The sequence below is a fragment of the Nycticebus coucang genome, chromosome 4 (genome assembly GCF_027406575.1).
Source record: "Nycticebus coucang isolate mNycCou1 chromosome 4, mNycCou1.pri, whole genome shotgun sequence".
NCBI lineage: Eukaryota > Metazoa > Chordata > Mammalia > Primates > Lorisidae > Nycticebus > Nycticebus coucang.
In genome coordinates, this window is record NC_069783.1 from 7,508,495 (window position 1) to 7,519,708 (window position 11,214).

At 47.2% G+C, this 11,214-nt stretch overlaps 1 protein-coding gene across 7 annotated transcripts in view; it reads right to left on the reverse strand.

Annotated features, from left to right (window-relative positions):
• The window catches only part of KIDINS220 (kinase D interacting substrate 220), a 121,316-nt gene extending 111,822 nt beyond the window's left edge, over positions 1-9,494 (reverse strand). For 6 of the 7 annotated variants that reach the window (XM_053587652.1, XM_053587648.1, XM_053587643.1 and 3 more), the window contains exon 1: positions 9,359-9,494. The gene's annotated coding sequence lies outside the window, so the exon portion shown is untranslated. Of the gene's footprint in view, positions 1-8,362; positions 8,490-9,358 lie in introns of those variants that run through there. The other variant, XM_053587642.1, reaches the window with a different exon arrangement.
• Between the last annotated feature and the right edge of the window lie 1,720 nt (positions 9,495-11,214).

Genomic DNA, 11,214 nt, shown 5'->3' on the forward strand with positions numbered 1-11,214 from the left:
AGCACCCAGGACTGGCCCTTCCCACTTTATACCAGCCCAGCCAGGCTGAAACCCTCAGAATTGCTCCCACCTGCCCCTGCCCAATTTGCTCCCCCCATTTACGACATGGGCATCGGGCGTGCCACCAAAGCACCTGCTGTTCTCTGCAGTCACAGTCAATGTTTTTTCTGTCCACTTCATCTCCTAACACTTGAGGTGAGCCAACCCCACGCTCAGCGCCTTAGTCACGGCCTCCACCATCCATATTAATCAACACTCCTAAGGCCATAAGAGATGAATTTAAACCAGCTTAAGCAAAACAGAAAAATGGATTTTAAGAATACTGGTTCATTTCCCACAACCGCACCATGGAAAATGTGGGTGCCAGTGGACTTCAAATGCTAGTAGGACTACAAGCATGTAGGATTCTCTTTCCCTATTGGCTTACCCTCCTTTCATTCTAGACCAAATTCTTCCCTACAAAGGGAAATACAGCTTCCCACAGATACCCAGCCCAGCCTCAAATTAGACAGTTCCCAGCACCAGGGAATGCATCTATTCTTTATTCCCAGAACCAAGTCTCAGAAATGGGTTCTGACTGCCCAAACAGGGTCAGTTGCCAACCCAGAACTATAGTCACAATCAACTATAGTCACAAAGTTAGGAGGGGTTACAAGGTCACATAGTATCAGCACTGTTTCCAGAGAAGGGAAACAGTTGTGATCTATGGCATCAATCCTAAAAATGTCTGCTGCACCTCAGCCTTGGATCAATGTGACAGACCATCAACTTATGCCTCCTCTCCAATCCATGCATCACACAGAAAAAGTGATCTACGATACACTCTTCTTAAAATCCTGGTTGGAGCCAGGCATGGTGGCTCACAACTGCAATCCTAGCACATCAGCACTCCAAAGCAGTGGAGTAATTTGACTCCAGTAGTTTCAGGTTGCAGTGAGCTATGACATCATTGCACTTTAACCAAGGCAACAGAGTCAGACTGTGACTCAAGAAAAGAAAAAGAAAAAAGAAAATCTTGGTGAAGGGAATAAAAAAATGACAGCTTTTCACCTCAAAAATTATCCTAGGAATTTATGTCCTCTCAGCTTTTGTTGTTTAAAGCTATTGTAAAGATTCAATTATATAATTCCTCTGGAAAGCTTTGCTCTATACTGATCTGAGTAAAGACAACAAGTCCAAGTCTTTTCTTGGAGACAAGAGTCTCACTTTGTCGCCCTTGTAGAGTGCCATAGCCTCATAACTCACAGGAACCTCAAACTCTTAGGCTCAAGTGATCCTCTTGCCTCAGTTTTTCATTTTTTAGTAGAGACAGGGTCTCACTCTTGCTGGTCTCAAACTCATAAGCTCAGGCAATCCATCCACCTCCGCCTCCCTGAGTGCCAGGATTACAGGTGTGAGACACCAAGCCCGACCAACAAGTTCAAGTCTGATTATGATGACGAAGGTTTGCAGACCCTCATAGTCTGGCTCCATCCTACCACTCCAGCCTCATCTCCTTCTCCCCTCCTCAGTCCCATCCCTCCCACCTTCACCTAAACCCATCCACAGGCACACCTGCACGGCTAGCTCCAGCCACGCTGGTCTTGTAGCCCCTACACTGCCCCCTGCTTTCTTCTGCCCAGACCTTTGTGCTTCTGGCCCCTTCTGCTTAGAAAGTCCATCCTCCAAATGTGTTGCCTCGACAGCTTCCACTCACCCTTGAGGTCACAGCTCTAACGTTCTCTTCTCCTGGGCCAGCGCCCTCCTCCAGACTCTTCCACCCCTATTCTGTACCTGGGTATAAATCTCGATGCATTCTGCGCATATCACACTCAACTCTCCTTTGCTTACTCTCTCCACATCTCCCCAAAACTGCAAGTTCCTGAGCCAGGACCCAGCTTATGTGTAACGCAACGCCTACCTGACAGGGGCTGAGAGAAAGAACAGCAGGCCCTGCCTGTCTGGAAGGAGCCTAGCACACACCTTGGTGTCCTCATGTGAACAATTTCACAGAACACCAAAACAAACAAGGTCCCTCTTTGACCAGGACGTCAAGACAAAAACAAGACCACACAGAAACAGACATGAACACTGTCCAAACCACAAAGATGCCCAAATATCTCCCCATCCAGGCTAAGATGAAGGATGGTTGCTTCTTTACCAATTACAGCTTTAGCCTTACTCCATTCCTCTCGCCTTCTAGTGAAGATTAAAACTATCCAGTTGCAGAATTACCCACCACCATCACCACCACGACCCTACTTCCTGGAGCACCCATTCTGGGCAGAGCTTTGTTCTCTGAACTCCCCAAGCTCTTAGTGATCCCCTCCCCCACCTACTTAGTGCCCTATGATGTATACATGCCTTTACCACTGGTGTTAATCAACCAACTTTGTTCAACTATTATGGTCCTGGTGGACTCTGACTAGAGGTCATGAACACTGTTTAATATTAATAAATTTCACTGAATAAACAACACTAAAATGTGATGTTTATGAGCACATATATAAGTACCTAGAAATTACTAAATAGGGCTGGGCATGGTGGCTCATGCCTGTAATCCTAGCACTCTGGGAGGCCAAGGCAGGTGGATTGCCTGAGCTCACAGGTTTGAGACCAGCCTAAGCCAGAGCGAGACCTCATCTCTAAAAATATAGCCAGGCAGTTCAGCGCCCATAGCTCAGTGAGCAGGACGCCAGCCACGTACACCAAGGTTGGTGAGTTCAAGCCCAGCCCTAGCCTGCTAAACAGCAATGACAACTGCAACCAAAAAATAGCCAGGCATTGTGGTAGGCGCCTGTAGTCCCAGTTATTTGGGAAGCTGAGGCAAGAGAATCGCTTAAGCCCTAGAGTTTGAGATTGCTGTGAGCTGTGATAACACAGCACTTTACCCAGGGCGACATGATGAGACTCTGTCTCAAAAAAAAAAAAAAAAAGAATAGTAAAACCTATGATACATTGTTGTGTTAAAGAGTATATGTATAGTATGATCCCATTTGATAGGAAAAACATACCCCAAGCCCTGTATGTTCACTGCGAACACACACGCGTGTACAAGGAGGGAAATGTGGAAGGATGCATGCCTGGCTCCTAAAATCGGTTCTATCAACAAGGATGTCTAAAAGGAAGAGAAGATTAGCTGGGCCTTTACACATCTCTGTGCTGTGTGTTTTACTTGCTAAACTAAACCAATATTCACTTTCATTGGGGAAAAACGCTTCATCACAAGAAGAAAACAGAGCTTCTCATCTTTCACACTGAAGTTTCAGTGTTTTCTCCACAAAGAGGCTTTATTTGTAAAGGGCAGCTCAAGGCATACTCAGACTGCCTTAGTTTGACTCCTGACTTTACAACTTACTACTAGATTACCTTGGGCTAGTTTTTCTTTTTGTTAATTGAGATACAATAATTTTACATGTGATATTTTGGTATGTGTATACAATGTGTAATGATAAAATCAGTGTATTTAGGATATCTATCACCTCAAACATTTACCATTTCTTTCTGTTGAGAACATTCCAAATGTTCTTTTATAACTATTTTAAAAAATACAGTAAGCTGTTGTTAACTATAGTCACCCTTACTGTGCTATCTAACATTAGAATTTATTGCAAAGTATTTCTACTATTAACCAACATCTCCTTCTCCCCTCAACCCCAGACTGGCTTCTTAATCTCAGTGTGTAAATTTCCCTATCTTCAATAACTGTACCCTACATGCAAAGTGATTAAAATAGTACCTAACACATACAAGGTCAATAAATGTTAACTATTTTACATAGTAACAGATTTTTTTTGAGACAGAATCTCACTTTGTCCCCCTCAGTAGAGTACCATGACATCACAGCTCACAGCAACCTCAAACTCTTGGGCTTAAGCAATTCTCTTTCCTTAGTCTCCCAAGCAGCTGGGACTACATACGCCCACCAAAATGCCTGGCTATTTTTAGAGACAAGGTCTCACTCTGGCTCAGACTGGATCTTGAACTTGTGACTCAGGCAATCCACCCACCTCAGCCTCCCAGAGTGCTTGGATTACAGGCATGAGCCATCGCACCCAGCCCCATAGAAACAGATATTATTTCTTAACCACCTTTTCATAACCTAAATTGCTCTCTATTATAAGATCCTTTTTCATTCCTTCACGGCACTTTTGTAAATTTGTAATTTACACATTTGCCTGTTTAACAGCTGTCCTTCTCACTAGGATATAAGGTTTGTGAAAGAAATAACTATTTTCTTTCATTTTATACCAAATACCCAACACCTAGCACAATTCCTGGCCCACAGAAGATACTACATCTCTTGTAATCATCTGAATCTATTTTCCATTGCATTTTTTATCTACTGGGAATAGAAAGTTATACATTTTTGACATTAATGTTTTTAAATGGCAACTATAGTCAATAGCAATGTTAGAGAGAGATCTTTATGTTATACCAAGACCAAGTTCATTTTTAGAAATTGCAAACAAATTTAATGGGCTGACAAAACTTTTTTAGCATTCAAAGTGCTTTTACCCAAAGGCCAATTGGTTAACAGATGCAACTTTATTTTTTCTTTTTTTTTTTTGAGACAGAGTCTTACTCCGTCACCCTCAGTAGAGTACCCTGGCATCACAGCTCATAGCAACCTCCAACTCGGGCTTGAGCAATTCTCTTGCCTCAGCCTCCCAAGTAGCTGGGCCTACAGGCGCCCTCGGCAATGCCCGGCTATTTTGTTGTTGTTGTTGCAGTTGCCATTGCTGTTTTAGCTGGCAGGGGCCAGGTTCGAACCTGCCACCCTTGATATATGGGGCCAGCACCCTACCCCCTGAGCCAACAGATGCAACTTATAACTTCTCCCATTACAAACTATACCAAAGCTAGTGACCATGTTGCCCAGTGCTTAAAAACTTTGTATCTTCCAAATACAACAATCAGTTCCTGAATGTGGCCTCTCCCACACTTCTCCTATCACCAGCCCCTTTCCTCCTTTCACCTCAGTCTCCAGCAGCACCAACCCATATGTAGCCCTCAGAGCCTGCCCTGCTGCTGACACCTGTTGGACCTGAGCCTCACCACCTCCATACAGATGCCAAAGTGATCCTCCTAAATCATAACTGTTCTTATGGCTATTCTGTGCTCAAAACTTCCCAAGTTGTCCTCTCACTCAAAATAAAATCCCAATTCCCTACTGTGACCTACAAAGCCCTGCCTGATCTATTTCACCCCTTCCCCACTTCCCTGAGTTCATCTCCTGCCACCCTTTCTCCTTTTCTCTGCTCAAGCCACTGAGTTTCTGTTCACATGTCACCTGACCAGAGCATCCCTGACTGCTGTGTAAAAAACAGACATTGGCTCAGCGACTGTGGCTCAAGAGGCTAAGGCGCCAGCCACATACACATGAGCTGGCAGGTTCAAATCCAGCCTGGGCCCGCCAAACAATGACAGCTGCAATGAAAAAAAAATAGCCAGGTGTTGTGGCGGGCACCTATAATTCTAGCTACTTGGGAGGCGGAGGCAGAGGCAGAGGCAGGAGAATCGCTTGAGTCCAGGAGTTGGAGGTTGCTGTGAGCTGTGATGCCACAGCACTCTACCCAGGGTGACAGCTTGAGGCTCTGTCTCAAAAAAAAGCAGACATTACCTCCTTTACTATCACCCCTCATTCCATAGCCCTACTTTCAACGTCTTCTGTAGAGCACTTAGCAGCACTCCACATATCAGGTACTTCTTTTGTCTGTCCCCTCCATCCCAGCAAACATAGCTCAGTAAAAATAGAGACTAACTCAGTTTTGTTCCCTGCTGCAACTCCTAGGGAAGTGCCTGGTACTCTGCAGAACCCACATATGCAGAATGAATGAGCATGCCCACACAAATCCAACTGCCTCGGCCTCCCAAGTAGCTAAGACTACAGGCGCCCACCACAAGGCCCAGCTAATTTTCCTAAGTTTTTTAGTAGAGACGGAGTCTTACTCTTGCTCAGGCTGTTCTTGAACTTCTGAACTCAAGTGATCCGCCTACCTTGGCCTCGCAGAGTGCTAGGATTATACCACACCTGGCCAGCTTTAACATTCTTAAAGAACCAAAACATATCCTTGAAAATCCAGCTCAGCTTATCTATTAAGATCGGTCTCCCCTATATTTTCATATCTCCAAAACCTAGTACAGTTCTAGAACAGATAAAAACTCATGAGATAACTGTCAAACTGACTATCTGCATAGGTGTATTAAAGATGCCTCTTCCGAAGGACTTTGCCTGCTCACAGTCCCTGCTACCCTCACAGCCATATTCTCTACCACAGCCCATAACCAGGAATGGGCATGTGATCTGTGACATGAGTCTGCTCAATCAGATTCCTCTCTCTACAACGGGGAATTAGAAACCCGAGACTGTGCCATTCATTATGGGCCATGTGTAAATGATAAGTTTTGACATAGGCAGTCAGCAGAGAGACCACAACAGATACGAGCAAAGAAAGACTACTAAGTAAGAGAACAGATGTGGGGCGGCGCCTGTGGCTCAGTGAGTGAGGCGCCAGCCCCATATACCAAGGGTGGTAGGTTCGGGCCCACCCCCGGCCAAACTGCAACAAAAAAATAGCTGGGCGTTGTGGCAGGCGCCTCTACTCCCAGGTACTTTGGAGGCTGAGGCAAGAGAATCGCCTAAACCCAGGAGTTGGAGGTTGCTGTGAGCTGTGATGCCATTGCACTCTACAGAGGGTGATGAAGGTCTCAAAAAAAAAAAAAAAAAAAAAGAGAACAGGTGTGGCCCCTCAGAGACATAGCACATGGAGCGAGCGGCCTGGGATCCTTCCTGCTCATTCTCATTTAACCCTAGGAGCCTTCTCCTTGAAGTAACAGATTAAATTTCTGTTCTCAGCTCTGACTAATAACAACTGCACATGAAGTGGAGAAAACTGACCGTTCTTGAGCAAAACCAGAAAGCAGGCTTGGCGCACTCATACATGATCCCAGAAAAATTAATCTCCCAACTGTGTATGTGACCCAGACTGGAAAAACACAAAGAATCAGAGCCCTGGACACTAGTCAGGGAACCACCAAAACAGTCCACAAAAAAGGGACCAGGCTGTGGTAATAGAGAAGTGAGAGATATTAACTTCAACAATATAAAATATATAATACTAGGCCCAGTGCCCATAGCTCAGTGGCTGGAGCACCAGCCACACACACCAGGGCTGGCATGTTCAAACCTGGCCCGGGCCTGCTAAAAACAACAATGACAACTACAACCCAAAAATAGCCAGGTGTTGTGGTGAGCGCCTGTAGTCCCAGCTATTTGGGAGGCTGAGGCAAGAGAATCGCTTGAGCCCAAGAGTTTGGGGTTGCTGTGAGATGTGACACCACAGCACTCTACCAAGGGCAACACAGTGAGACTCTGTCTCAAAATATATATATATTTTTTTTTTTTAACTTGAGACAAGTAAAATACTTGACCTTTATGACCCATCAAAATATCCAGAAGAGATATTCTGGATATAAAAATAAAACTACATGATTGGAGAAGAAAAAGAACAAACTGACAATGACTGGAAGTCAAGCACAAGTGACTGGAGGATGGTGTCCTTAATAAAAGAGAGGGGCGTTCAGAAGGAACAGCAGACTTTTCTTTTTTTTTTTTTTAATTTTATTATTTTATTTTTTGCAGTGTTTGGCCGGGGCTGGGCTTGAACCCGCCACCTCCGGTATATGGAGCTAGTACCCTACTCCTTTGAGCCATAGGCGCCTCCCAGAATAGCAGACTTTTCTTTCAATGGTTATGCCTCCTCCTTCCTACCACACAGGCTGGGAGAATGGGGTCCTGAGGGAGCACTGGACAGGTTGAATTTGAAGTGGCCCAAAGAACTAGTATCCCCAGGACTTGGAAAAATAGATCTGGAAGTCATTCAAAATATAATAAAAAAAATAAACAAAATATAGAACAATAATTCTCAAACGTACATGCATCAAAATTATTTGAGAAGCTTGTCAAATACACCTGTCTCCTCTCCCAGAAAATCCCATTAGGTAGATCTGGGGTAGGGCCTAGAAAGTGACTTTTTTTTTTTTTTTTTGTAGAGACAGAGTCTCACTGTACCGCCCTCGGGTAGAGTGCCGTGGCGTCACATGGCTCACAGCAACCTCTAACTCTTGGGCTTACGCGATTCTCTTGCCTCAGCCTCCAGAGCAGCTGGGACTACAGGCGCCCGCCACAACGCCCGGCTATTTTTTGGTTGCAGTTTGGCCGGGGCTGGGTCTGAACCCGCCACCCTCGGCATATGGGGCCGGCGCCCTTCTCACTGAGCCACAGGCGCCGCCCAGAAAGTGACATTTTAACAAGCACCCCAGAATGATTCTGATTAAAGTAGTCCAGGCTAGTAAAGCCAATGGAAAACAAAGAGCTCACCTCACCGCAGCATCTCCCAGCCCTGGCTCTGCACCAGATACCCTAAGGTGCTTTTAAAAAATTTAACGTCTGGTCCTCAGTGTTGTCAAAGGTGGACCCCTGTCATTCCTGAGCCACACCCCAAGCCAAACAAATGGCGATCGGTGAAAGGCCAAGAAAGCTACATTTTTAACAAGCACCCGCTAGACAGCAGAGATAGATACACACATAATTACTAACAAGAATAAATTCTTCATTGGCTTAAGCCTGTCAAAACAACTTGAAAGAATAAAAATTCCAACGTCGCAGGTGCTGACAAAGAAATGCTTTCTTTATAAATAAATTATGGCAACCTGGAAACCGATGGTTTGCCGATACCTTGTCAGGCGTTTAAAAGCCTGCACAGGACAATGGAGCTCAGTAAGAAAGCAAGACAGAAAACAATACCTCCTCGTCCCTGGAAGCACAGAAAAGAAACCTAGCAACGACTCCTTAGCGGCACCAGCTCATTCTCCAGGTGGTGGGTGTCCCAGAAGCAGCTTGGCTAAATAAAAATTTAAAAAACTGCTCCGCGGTCACATCCTTCAACCCCACTCCACCCAGCCTCGGAGGGGCCTCTCCACCTCCCTGAAGACTGACCACCTGAGATACCAAATCCAGAAAACCTCCCCGCGCTCCAGCAAACGCAGTCTTTTGCCGAGAAACTAGACCCCTAGCGCCCCGGACTTCCCTTCCGCCCTCCCCGAGAATCCCTCCCGGAGCGACCTCACTCGCGCCCCTCCACACCAGCCCCCCCCACTTCTCACCTGCCTATCCCCTTCCCAATGGCCTAACCCCCAGCCCGGCCCCGCCTGCGCCTCCTCCCCACTGCCCTCACCTCCACTCCGCCGGGCCCGAGCCCGCTCCGCGTCCGGCCTGGTCCCCTCCCCCGCAGCCTGAGCGTCCCTCCCCACCAGCCTCACCGCCGCCTCATCCCCCGTCGTGCGGCACACCTCGCCAGCCGACCACCACACTGACCGTCTCACCACCTGGCCCGAGAACAGCGTCCTCAACTCGCGGGTAGCGGGCCGCTGCGCCGCACACGGTGTCAAAGGACGCTGAAGGAAGACCCGGCGGCGGTAGGAGCGCAGCCCTCCACATACCCGACAGCCATATTCCTCCTTCTGAACTGACAGATCACGTGGCCGCGCGCCGAGGCGGGGCACCGAATGGCCGCGCCCCAGGGGCGGGGCGGGCACGTAGGGGGCGGGGCTAGAGGCCTGCTGGTGCAGCGGGCAGGCGCGGAAGTGGGGCGAAGCGCAGAGCCCCTTTTGTTTTGTCTTGTTGTTTTTAAAAGACAGGGTCTCACTTTGTCGCCCACGGTAGAGTGCTGTGGCGTCACAGCTCACAGCAACCTCTAACTCCTGGGCTTAGGCGATTCTCTTGCCTCAGCCTCCCGAGTAGCTGGGACTACAGATGCCCGCCACAACGCTCGGCTATTTTGTGTTGCAGTTTGGCTGGGACCGGGTTCAAACCCGCCACCCTCGGTATATGGGGCCGGCGCCCTACCCACTGAGCCACAGGCACCGCCCTGATTTTTTCCTTTTTTTTGTTTTGTTTTGTTTTTGAGACAGCCTCGCTATGTCGCCCTGGGCAGAGTGCTGTGGCATCATAGCTCACAGCAACCTCAAACTCTTGGGCTTAAGCGATTCTCTGCCTCCGCCTCCCAAGTAGCTGGGACTACAAGAAGCCGCTACAACACCTGGCTATGTTTAGAGACAGGTCTCGCTCTGGCTTAGGCCGGTCTTGAACCCGTGAGCTCAGGCAATTCACCTACCTCGGCCTCCCAGAGTGCTGGGATTACAGGTGTGAGCCACCATGCCTGGCCTTTCCTCCAGGTGTATTTTTGACAAGGAATCCAGGCAATTTTGTTTTCACTGTGACTATCACTCCTCTCATAGTTAACTTATTATCCCTATTTACCATTATAATCAAGCATATTCAGAGAAATAAACCATAATGGTAACTTTAAAAGACATTGACCATTTAGTACAGGGCGATACCTGTGGCTCAAAGGAGTAGGGCGCCAGCCCCATATGCCAGAGGTGACAGGTTCAAACCCAGCCCCAGCCAAAAACAGCAAAAAAAAAAAAAAAAAAAAGACATTGAACATTCAGTACAAATGAGTGCCTGCTAAAAAGCCTTCCAGAATCCACCAGCGAGATCTCTCTGGCTTCTCTGAGCGAGAAGATCTCTCCAGATCTTCCACAGCGTCCACCACCTCCCCTAGTCCTGCATCTTCCTCTATTCTCCCTCTGCCTTCCTTAGTCCTCCTCCACCCTTTCCACTTGGAAATGTTCTTTTCCCCAGCTTCTGTGACTCTAATTCTCCTAGTTTCCTCCCCTTCTTCCAGTTGCTCCTTCTCAGATTCCATTTCCCTTTAATTTGCCTCTGTTTGCTGAGTTCTGCCCAAAGTTGGACTCATCACCCTCCCTAGCCAATGTGGGCCTCCTGAGTATCTCTGTTCTCAGAAAACCTGGCTCCCTCCCCATCCACAGAGACAGGCAGCGGGAAGTCATCCCATCAGCCCATCACCAGAAGTTAGCCAGTAGCCACTTTCATCTCCAGGATGTATTTAAAGTCATTAGAAGCTCCTAATCAGGACTATCCCAATAGTTCTTAACCACTCTCCCTGCCTCCACCAGTAGTCCTGATAATTTCTTCGCAAGCTTGCTACATCATGTCACTTCTTTCACTGAACTATTCTGTAGCATCTATTTCCTAGAATTAGGCTCACACCTGTAGTCCCAGCTACTCAGGAGGCTGAGGCAAGAGAATCACCTAAGCCCAGGAGTTGGAGGTTGCTGTGAGCTGTGATGACACAGCATTCTACC